The sequence below is a fragment of the Anopheles gambiae genome, chromosome 2, assembly GCF_943734735.2.
Source record: "Anopheles gambiae chromosome 2, idAnoGambNW_F1_1, whole genome shotgun sequence".
NCBI classification, from domain to species: domain Eukaryota; kingdom Metazoa; phylum Arthropoda; class Insecta; order Diptera; family Culicidae; genus Anopheles; species Anopheles gambiae.
The window spans coordinates 28,250,274-28,262,394 of NC_064601.1; the positions used below are offsets into that span (position 1 = coordinate 28,250,274).

Below are 12,121 nucleotides of genomic sequence, written 5' to 3' on the forward strand. Positions count from 1 at the left end.
AGTACGATTGCAATTGCAATATTTTTGGGCGCAACACCTAAACCATCAACCTATAAAGCCACGCCATCTAGGACACTTTATGAGGTACGGGGTTGTATTAGTTTAATTAAATAATCATTAAAACATTATCATTACATCACACTGCCCAACGGCCGGAAGCTAATAAGCGGAGGGAAGGGATTTACAACATTTTAAATTATGATTTCATCATTCGAACGCAAATCTAGCATTAATGTGGCGGGTCATCAAAAACTAATTAATTCGTAAAGTTGTGCTATAAACTGGAGCGACCGCTTCATTACTGACCGCATCATGCGATGGAATAATTCAATTTGCAACTAGATTAAAAAAAACAACATCCCATAACTCAATATCTAACACACCAAGAAGCAAAGAAGCATGTAAAGGCACCAGAAAGGTACATATTTGATCGGTGTTAAAAGGAGTGTATTCGATCTTAAACACGGCTTAAACAACGATTTTTACCGCCATCAAAACGTGGTTTAGTAGATGTAAAACATTGTGCACAAAACCACCCGAAAATCCTTCCGATGCTGCTCCTGCGCGCCCACAAAGGAAGGGCAAACTTGTACGACAAACAAATTATTCCTATCCGGTATCGCTCACACGAAACACACGTGAGCCTACTATTAAATCGGTAGCCCCGCGTTCCACCGTGCGGTCCGCTTACCCAGCCTCCTTGCGCAAGTCATCACTTTCATCAAGCCCGCTGTGAATGGACCTGCGGAACAGGGTGCCCACCCTTTCGAGCGATGATGATTTTTGTCACGTCTTCAAACACGTTAAAGGGGTCGTCGGCTACCCGTTTTGCTTCATTTTTGATGCCGCAAGAAAGTTTTTTTTTTGTTTTGTTCTGACTCTATGCTATGCACCATTTACCTTGGGAGCATTCCGCCGAACCTCAAACCACTTTGGCGGGGGGGTGGTAGGTGACGGAGTTTCCGCCGTGCCTTTGTCTCATACCGTACGGTGGTGAGAAATGGGACCATGGAAATGGGATATAGCTCGTGATTCTGAACCCTCCTCCTCCTCCTACTGCGGGCCGTGCAAATGGTAGATGAAAAACTGCCCATTTTACGAGTCCGCCGGTTCAAGCCCCCGCCTCCGTTTGACGTTTGTGATCGTTTGTGCTTTTTTTTTCTTTTTCGTTGGCCAATCCACCAGATGGCGTGCACAAACCGTTGGGCAGAAGGGGAGCAAATAGGGGCGAAGTGTGCGTGGTAAACGTTTCCGGTGGGCACGAGCTTCCGGGGTGACACGAACCAATTTCTCCAAAATGGACCATTAAACCAGTCTCGTTCCTCGGGAAAAAGGGATAATTTGTTTGCACGGTCGTTTTCCTTCGCTCTTCGCATCTGCGATGGAGCTTTTGTGTGTGTGTGTGTGTGAATGTGTGCTCGTCACGTCCGTTCGGCAAGGAGCTTGTGTTGGCGGTGGACTTCTCAGAACGGCTTTGCTTTCGCCGGCGGTTGCCCACTCCCCCACTCCCGTCGATCGGCCGAAGGAACTTTCGGTCCGGTGTATGGGTATTTAAGAATTGTGAGAAGGATACGACAGTGCCCGATTGATGCTGTGACATTGGCATACAGTCAGGTCGCAAGCGCTCCGCCAGACATGGCGAGATTTCGAGTGTCACTGTGATTTTTTTTTTGCTCCAAATCTTTGGTGCCCCCGGAGGGTTGTGAAAATAAATAACATTACCATTAGCCCGTTTCCCTTCAGCATTACTAATCCCTGGCCACGTGGTTTGGCGCGCTGGTATCAGTGCGCGAACGCGCGAACCACATCAAGCGCACATGGTCGGAAAAAGCTGAACCGGACATTTGCCGAAACGTCCACACTCGTCTCAAGGTTGCGAATGGTGAGCGAGATTTACGATCAAACAGCTGAACGCACCGAGTGGTTAACGCGCATTCCTTCCCCCTGTTGGGCAACTGCTTTACTCCCCCCCCGGGGAAAGGGTGGCCAAATATTCCTCTGGTTTCGCAGCGTGCTGTCAAACGCTGTAACCGATCTACCGAACTGTCACTCAGGATGGGTCAACGTTTTGAGGAGGGAATGGATTTTCTTGCCCCACATATTGAGCCTTTAGCATCACACACTGAACAACGGCTCGACATTTGAGCATGCGTTGTAAGGCACCTGTTTACGTGTTAACCATAATTTCACCATAAACAGTATGAATTCAATCAACATCTTTATAACACATCAAATGACAATTGGTTATTCCCTGTATTTTACAACCAATTACTAAAGAATGTTTCCACTGGGAGAGGGATACAAGCAATAATCTGCCATAAAATGTTAACCTTGATGACGAACGTTGGTCTGGCTGCATAATTTATGCCCGATGCTCGTTTTTCTTGTTATTTTTTGCGTGGTGCTTGAAGATTGAAGGTGTGTGGTTGAGTGGATTGAGGTGTGGGGAGAGTGATTCGGAAATATTTGTCAAATGCCACCACCATCACATTCAGCGCACCGAAAAGGACAACCTTCGGGAAGGAAGGAAGGAAGGAAAGGTGAGCGATGAGCAAGACGCCCAGCATAGAGCAGCATAATAGCGCAGCACCATGAGTGGGACCGGACATTTTTAAGCCAAACTGGCTTTGATGTCATCAGTGTCTATGTGAGTGTGTGTGTGTGTGAAAGTAATGTAGTGAAGATAAATTTAGTTTCACCAACCAATGGATCGCACTCGCTGCTCTAGCCACTACAAGGTGTCTGCGTGGATGGGAGTTGAAGATGAAATGGGATAGATTAATGTGCTCTCGTCAAGGCGCAGCGCACCCCCACGCAATCCCCATCCGCTTGCTCAGCATCAAGTTGGTATTAATGGTCGTGATTTGGGGGTTTGAAACCCTTGCGAAGAACGGGTCCGGTTGGTGGCTAACGAGCTAATCATGTTGTGATAATTATTTCATTCTACATTTACGGCACTAGTACCGGTGGTCGCGAAGCACCACTTTTGACACAGAGCACACATTTGAGAGCCACTAGTAAGAGTAAATGGGTAGCTAAAAGTAAATTGTGATCATAATTGAGCCGATCAAGCTGACTCGTTGATTTGATTGTGTGCTGCTTAAGTGATCCAAATAGTATTTCCTACGATTCTTCATTATTTACTAATGTCACTACAAAAGAAAGCCCGTCAGTATTTGAGCAGTTGTGTTTGCAATTTTCTCAAACAAATACAGCCATTTCTCTCTCTCACACACACACACACACCGCTCAGCGCATGATGAACAGGCAAGCATTACGAAAAAGTCGCAAGTTTAATTTAGCAATTAAAACCACCCCGCCCCCGGGGAAACGGTTCTCCGACCCATCCACAGCACACCGTTCCCACCAGCAAAGGGTGGTAGAATATTAGTGCTGCCAAAAATACTAGCACACAGCGCGCAGGAGAGAGCATTTTGTTTTCGTGACAAAGTGAAATCTAAAACAAATCACTGAAACGCGCTTGAGCGCGTCTTTGTTGTGTAATTATCACGCGAACAGCGCAGTCGTGGATAAGGCAACACAGAGGCCAGACGCAGTAATGTAGCAAACAAATCAAAGGTAGCGTGACACACTGATCCGTTTGGTGGATAATTATGTATCCATAGCATGTGTGTTTAAATTGGTGCCTGTCCTCTCCTGCCGCCCTTTGCACCATGCTCACACTGTGATGTATGCATACACATTATCAAAATGACAGCGTATCGGGAAAATCGTGGTTGGTTTTGATGTTCACGGACACATTCTAATATACGCTTTATCTCTCTCTGTGTCTCTCTGTCTCATACACACACTCATATATGTACGCAACGCTCCAACATCGCCCGTTGACGTACGGTTGACATTTGGTGCTCATTTACCTACGAGGATCACCACATGTATCGCCGTCGGTTGCCGCCAGAGCGTATTGATGAGCTCTGGCACCCCTGTAACGCTATCCTTTCCCGTCGCTACTTGACGTACATCCGCTTTCGGGTGGAGGCTGTATCGTGCATGTTGTTGCTGTTGTTGTTGTCAGCAATATCGCAAGGACACCTGTGACCGAGACTTCCTTTTACCCGCACCGCCCCCTGTAAATGGTTGATAAAATTACAAAATTCGCTCACGCTGTCCGTACACACCAGCTGTGCACCAAGCGTGCCGTCGAGCGTCAGGAGAAAGATTGTGGCCGCCTCCGTGCGAGCCGGCCACATTTTGTGGGAGATCTTGTGTCACTCGGTTCGCACCATCGTACACCGGCGCAACACATCCGAACCCATTATTGTGTATTTTTATCTGCCCTCTTCCCGGAGCGGGTCGTTTGCTTTCGCCGTGCTCGAGACGCGGTTATGTGCGCGGTCAACCCGTTCCGCGAGTGTGCGTACGTGTTTGTTTTATTTTTGCTGCCCGTCCCCTCATCAGCCGGCAACAAGTAAATCGTCACTTTTCTTGTAGATTTAAATTAATTGCCGCTCGTCGGCTCGAAACGCCTTCACCATGCCCGGCTTCGGTGCCGTGCGATCCGGCGGCACTCTCTGACGCAGGTCGGTGGCGATGGTGCACGGCCACCACGGTTACGGACGGTCGGTCCCGGGCACCATCAATGCCAGGGCCAGAGATTGGCCAACCCATTGGCAGTGAGTTCTTGACTGCTTAGATGACAAATTATTATGCTTCATGGTTTTGTGCTGATTCAGTTTCATTGGAAAGATCATTCTTTCACTAGATTACGTTGAATTTGAAACACATTTTTGTTTTAATTTGCAACAACTGTTTTGACGATGCCAAGTCTTAAGTCCGTTGGAAATAAAAAGCTCTGAAATATATAAAATTTAGTGTAGCTTAAATTAGCCACTCCCTATGAGCACATAACTCCACGCAGAAGTTGCCGACCACTGGCGACCGATAGGTGAGCAGTCCGTAACACATTGTACTAGTGTGTACCGTTTAATTCCACTTGCAGCAGCCAGTTAGCTTGCTTTGGTGTCGAGTTAAGCCACTCGTTTCGACGCGCGTCTGGCGCGAATTGAGACGATGTAATTATATACTCCCTTGCTGGCCGGGACCGTTGGACAGTTTCGCTCGCGGAATGCATTAATCGCTAGTCCGCTAGACAGCAGCAAACACCAACACCAACCATCCCGAGGCCCGGGTGAATATTTGTCCAATAAAATCCGCCCTAGGATCGTCAGCACAGCCGGAACGCTGGCACGGCGAAAAACGTGACGATTGACGATTGTGATCTTAACCCAAAGCGATGCGGTTGGATATTTAGTAGTGCACACACACTGAGCTCTTTAGTTACCATGAGTATCTTTATCAACGAGATGTAGGATGAACGCATGGAACGTGCAGCTAATCGGGTAAATGATTGTTTGTTGCGTTTATTGCTGCCGAAACGAAGAGTCGGCATGCATCTCTTTCGGCAGAGATCTTCAGTTTGTATCGAAAACAACGGCTGTTGCTATTTCCCTACCGCTGTAAGCAAACAAACAATAGCAACAGGGAAGTTTGATGTTACAATGTTCCTGAACAAGCTCAAAAACTTTATCACACCAAACATCGGTGCGACGACAGATTGTGGCCAAAGCAGGAAGATTTATTGCGGGCCGATTATGAGATCGTCACCTTGCTAATGGGAAACGGTGCTCTGGGTGTGTTTGTGTGTGTGTGTGTGTGGTGATCCCAATAAAATTGGCACACCGTGTGCTGTTACGAAGTGCGGCCGAATTCAAAATGTGAAAGTGTAAGGGATGAGGATGATGTCGTGTTTATTGCTTGTTCAGCATGGGATCGCGTTACACAAGCGTCGTCTTAGTGTAGGTGTATTTTTGCTGGCATGTATTTTATTGAAAACATTTCAATATTACATTTCACAGAGCCTATCAAATTATTTTTAGTTTAAACGAAGCTGTAATTTAAACTAATTTAAATCCAAGACAGTCAAAGTCGGTTCAAAGAGACGCTTTGGCTTAAAGCCATAGCAGATGGAAATACTGCTGTGAGGCTGTGAGTAATCTGCGACGTGTTTACGTCTGCGGAGATTAAATATCCACCCAGTTGTTTGCCCTTCAAACCCCCCATCCCCTCATCAACCATCCCAGCTTCATTATCAGTGCACTTTTATCCGCGAAGCTTACAGTGCCGATGTCATCCACATCTCGCAAAGGGCAACGCAAGTTTGCAATGCACCAGCAATGACTCACCGTTTCCGTCTGCTCCGTCACAAAAGTGGAGTTAATCATTCCGCGGCACGATCTGTCTCCGTTGGGGCTCGGGGTTTGATTTCATCCGCTGATCTTGCGCGCTTTAGCAATTTAATGTCCTTTCGCGGGATTTCGCGTGGTGGTAAATTCCACAGCGCACGCACCATCACTACTGCACTGGGATTACTTTCCCCACCCCGACTGGTTTATCGTTGTAACAAAAGTTCCCCCTCCCAGCCCAGTAGCTGTACGAAGCGGCTACGACCGCTTTTAATCAGATTTACTCTGGCAAAGCTGTAAAATCCCCACACGGTGCGGAACCGGATCGCTGAGCGGTGTAGAACCCGTACGGTTGGTCGAAGAATCGTTTGTACTTGGGTCGTGCTTTGTCCCTTCTCTTTTTATTTTTTTTTGTAGTATCGTGTGATAAAAGGTACATACGGATACGGAGATGTGTTGCACGTATGCTTTGGGTTGGCTGACGGTGCGAACCCCCACCCCCTGCCAGTGGAAAGCAAACGGTGAAGAAGGTGCACAAAAATAATGTTGCAAACAGCACACGAGCGAAGCTCAACAACCAACAAAGGAAGGGAAAAGAAAAGAAAAGAAAACGCTCTCTGCGGCAGAACACGATTGCTAAATGGGGACTGTTTGCCTCATAAAATTGTGAAAGAAGCGAGCAAACGAGTGAGGGAACAATTGAAATGCCAGTCGACTCGGAAGCGTTTGCCCGCACCGCCCCCTAGAGCAGTTAATTAAATAGTTTAATTTTATTCTCGCGACATCCGCCAACCCGTGTGGCAGCGTTGGGTGGTTGAGGTGCTGGGAGGCTGTGGGTGGGATGGGTCCACTTGGCAGATGAAGGATTCCCTTGCCTGCGTGGTGGTGGTGTGTATTTTTGTAGTAAGCCTCGATTTGTACCGCTTGTGTCAGTGACTGTTGTTCCAGGGCCAGTGCCAAGTGGAGCGAGACACTGGGCTGCGCAAGACAATGTCGTAGCTTTAAGCGTTTCAATTCCCATTAATTCCCGTATCATATGGTTTGTGTGTTTCGCTTTTCGCTTTCCCATTTGGGGCAATGGCAATCTCCCCTAAATCCTGCGATGATAGTGCGTCGGATTTATTTTGATCTTTACCGGCTTCGCCCGACGCCTTCGGATGCCTCGTGCGTTGGCGTGCATGTATCGTTCTTCCTTTGGGCTCGCGTGTGTCAACGGACGCTTACCGCAAGGCCACACGACACGGCTACTGATTGTGGTTTCGCGAAAGCCCTACGCCCTGACAGTCGATCGTTTCGGTTCAGTACTTTTGGGGAGGGAAACTTAATAGAAGCGGGATTAACTGTGGTATTATTGTTACTGTTTCCCGTTACTGTGCAGTGCGTAGTGACGTGGTTTCGGGTGAGCAGGTTGCAGATGTAATATTTTTACTCCTTCGCTACCGTATCCAGCGGGGGTGTGGCCATGCAATTCCGCGCAGCACTCAGGTTCTTTATGCTAGGCCGTTTGTTCGGGCTAACTTTGCGCTGTCAGCGTTATTCTTGCAATAAGCTGTCTGAAGCTGCCTCCCAACTACTATTTAAGCGACTAAAGTATGTAATTGCATAGCTTTAGGCGCTGTTAAAAAAATCTTGCTGCCTTATTAATAAACGCAACAAACAGATGGGTATCATCTTCACGAGAGAAAAAGAAGCTCTGGCTAGTTTTCTTCGTTAAATGCCTGTCATTCTGTGACAAGTGTTATCTTCCAATGTAAAAAAGCAATAACACTATTTTAACCCATTAATGTATCTTATTGCCTAACTTCAGGCGCTGTTTTCAAAGGTTAATGTGTGTTACAATAGAGACGCTTTTCCCTACTAAAGTTATGACTCTTTTGCCATTGCATTAAGTCATTCGATAGGAAAATGTCATTCTGGGGTGTCACCAAAATTGAGATAAAGTAAAAACCCCCTGTAAGGTCATTGCCGTTGCTGTAACTGTAACCGAGGTTGCCGCCTACATACAATGTTACAAACACGTGCTTTTTGGTTCCGCTACCCTCCCCCCCCCCCTCCTCCCTCCCCGCTCTGATTAACAGAAGGTCATAAGTAACCCATTCCACACCCAAAAACGATACGCCACAATTATGACATAAGCCTTACACGCCTGCCACCTGCTACCCTGCCCCCTGGCAATCAATCACACTCCAGGGGCGTCACAGAGCTTATCGATCATAATTTTTTTGGCGCATAAGCACTGAAGCAAAACCGATAAACGGTTCGCATACCGTTTGCTGTCCCGCGCACCTTCTATGCAGCAGTGTGCGATTGTTTGCGGCGTGCTTATCTTATGACAAAAACCGATCCCCTGCTAATCCTACCCTAACGCTCTGTCCACGAGACAGAGAGACAGCGTACACATATCATTGAACGTACTGGAGCTGCTCCGTCCAGGCTGTTTGTCGTTTTCTTCACCTTTCCCCCTAGTTTTGTGAGTGGGGTGCCCTTGGCATATCTTTCGGGCACGATGCGGATTCGAACCAGCGTCACAACAAGAGTGCACCATTCTTTCTAGCTGTTGGTTGGATATATAACTCTTTTACCCCCAACTCCTGGTTCACGCCTTCACGTCAGGACGGCTCAGTACTAGCGCAAACAATTAACCGCCAACTAGGTAAGCTGCACTATTTAATCATCTCGTACGGGCTACTGATGAAAGGTTTACCCACACACACACACACGCCTCCGCTCATCGCGGGAGCTCATTTGTTTTAACGTGATCTACTCCAAACGCTCGGTCTAGCGGGGAGAGCGGGGGGAAGGGTGTGTTTTACGAGTTTCTAAATTCCTCACGCTTCAGACGACGGCGATGATGACGATGACGACGCTGCGCGTTCTGATGAGGTCGGAAAATATTGCACACTCAGCGACGTGCGATCCCTGGGCCCCGGCAGTGTCCGGCGTGAGCCCCAGCACACACACACGGGCATGGTCAACGCAAGGGTTCCCGCTGAGGCTGGGACTTTCCTTACCGCAAACAAAAAAAGAGAAGCAAACCCATCGAGTCCCGAAATAAGCGAAACGATCGCACGGCGTAGCCAACCTTCCGTCTGCCTTCGGTGTAAATGGTAAAAATAGACATTTTTCAAAAAACTGCTACCAGCACCATGCGTCCATGCGGTTCTGCTGAAGTCCGAAGGGGGTTTTTGGTGTGCGCGTGCGCCACGTGTTTGCAAAACACAACCAAACGCAACGTGGGCAGTGTGCGCGATGGCTGCGTCCACTAGTTTTATCATCCGCTAATCATTTCACACGTCTAAAACGATACAGATAGGATACGGATACGGATAGTAGAAACCATGCACTCTGTAGACAGCAACAGCAGCCAAATTTTATCTTAATGTGTGCCTTTGCGTAGGATTTGCTGTGCTTTTGTAGCGCTTTCATCATCATCAGCGCGTTGCACACGCTGTAAATCCTGTCCGTTCAGTGGTCCACGTTTTAGTGGTCGTCTTTACCACGCAACGCCACCCAGCGTGTAAACGTGCGGTCAGTGCCGGGTTTGCGGCTTTGCGGTGTTTATCGTGCGTATGGCGTTTCGGCGTGCCTGAGGGCTCGTTAAAAATCGTCAGCGCTACAAATGCGTCCTGGGTTTGTCGCTGTGGTTATCACTTGGCCGGAGCCATGTGTTCGTTGTGTTCTAGACCATCTTCTATCCCACTGCCTTCTCTGTTTCTAAGACAGAATCTCCTCCCATCCCTTTCATCTCGACGTTGAGCCGCATCAGCAGCAGATGTTTTCTGTTTGTTTTTTTTTTTTTTATTAATGATAAAACTTACCGTCCGAAGTTCAATTGGTTCACGTCTGACCACGTCCAATTATCTCCCACACGGCATAGAAAAGGAAAAAAACTCGCTTCTCCTCATCCAGCATGCTTCAGCCCCAGCGTTCCAGCACAAACACGTGAGAATGGCGAGACGAACGCCAGTGCAGTGGCGTCCCTCGTACCAACCGTCGATCGTTGATTGATTAGTGTTAATTGAATTACGGTTCGCAGGATCGGTGGAGTATGGGAGTTCGATCGTGGGTTCGACCAGCTGGCGGCTATCGGTGAGAACGGATGGGAAACAAGAACGCGCTACACATTAGCGACGCTGATGCCCTGCCCGAGAGAGAGAGAGCGAGATGAAAGCAAGAGATAAAAGAGCTAACCATTGGCGAAAATCGATGCATTGCAGTTGTTGCTCCGCTGGCGGCGAACTTTTTTGCATTGGGCCGATTTTATTGGTTTTCGTGGAACAATAACAACAGGCCTTAGGTAGAGGGATGTTTCTTTACCTTAAGTTCGCGTTTTTTGTGTCTTTCTTGCGTCCTTTTGCCTCTGGAAGTGTGCATTAATGCGAAAAGTTTGGCTTTCGGCTTTTAGTGGCAGTAGGCGGGCAGTAGGAGGAGGGAGTATTGGAAGAAATGCCCTTTGTTTCGGCGAAGCCATCGAAATCCTCTTGACGATTTTGAAGTGGCCCCAAGCAGCGAAATAGGCCACTCCACAACACGCCGTTGTTTGGAATTGTTTGTACGAGCGCGCACACTCTACTCGCACTCTCTCTCTCTCTCACTGTGTCTTTTGCCTGTGCTATTTGTATCACACTTTCTTTCTTTCTATCTCTCTCACTCTATTAACCAAACGCACTTCAAGTTCGCGTGTAGATGACGCGAAACACACTTTCCCCGAGGAGGACAAATATCTCTTGAGAAAATGGTACAACTTTGGCGAATAGCATTGTTTCCAGTAGCCAGTTCATCGGAACTGATGGTGTCCGGCGGGGAGGTCGGATAAAATTAAACAAAATTCTTTATTTGGTTCTTCTTTTTTTTTTGGGGGGGGGGGGGGGGGTGGGAAGCTTATACCGAGACTTGATCATCGTTGACGAGCAGTGTAGCAGTGGCTGGTAAATAGCTTCAAGGGATTCCATTTCGATTATTTACAGCTCTTATTGGAAAATGTGTGCATTGCGATTCTTCGAATAGCTTCGCCAATGCTTATCAGTGCCATACAACTGCCCGACTCAATAAGAGCTGTTATCGACGATGCCGCGAAAAACAGGCCCCAATTTGAAGTCTATATTTAACTTTCTCTTCTAACTTTAACTACAACGCTCACCCTTAATTGGCCATCGTGTGCCCTTCGCGTCGACCGACACACATTTGGGCAGAGTGAAATGTGACTCCATTCAGATCCCGCTAAAGATCACGTTCATCTAAAATTAGTGACAAAAAAAAACAGAAACATTGCCTTGCAACGGGAAACGTCAACAAAAATCTGTAAAAGCAATGAAATTGTACATACCTGGAAAGTAAGCGACAAAAAAAAGCGAAACAAGCTTAAATAACAACCTGTGATAATTAAAAGCAACCGGCCACATGCATATAATTACCCGAAGCTACCTTGAATCGGTTGAGGGAGGACCTGGAGGACCGTTGACGAGCGGCGAGCGGTGTGATTTTCTACCATCCCGATATTGATATTTCGTTATTTTGGTAGCCACCGCCAATAAATCATCATCGCATCGCGGTTTGGGGCGGCAAAACATTACCCTTGCGAACGGGCGGACGGGCGGAGTGGAGTTGAACTTTACAAAACCGCTCAAGGGGCTCACCCGTGCACACCGCGTGGTCGAGCTACACCTGATATACACCGCGAGGGGTACACTCGTTTCGGCATACGCGGGGCCTGGCGCGTCGGAAGGAATGTCTATAAATTTCCGATTCGAAAAATCTTGCCACAGGCTGACATTTATCGATCGGCCGACCGTGGCTAGGGCGGACGGTGCGGGCGCTGGTTTGTTTTACATCTGTGCCTCCCTTCGCACAGGCTCACTGCTCTGGCACTCTACTCCCCGCCCCCCCAGTGAAGCATCTTCAACCCTGCCTGCCAGACA

The 12,121-nt window shown here is 47.8% G+C and overlaps 1 protein-coding gene across 4 annotated transcripts in view; it reads left to right on the top strand.

Moving 5' to 3' along the window:
* LOC1273108 (sodium/calcium exchanger 3) overlaps positions 1 to 12,121 on the top strand; it is a 117,724-nt gene that overhangs the window by 7,454 nt on the left and 98,149 nt on the right. The window lies entirely within an intron of this gene.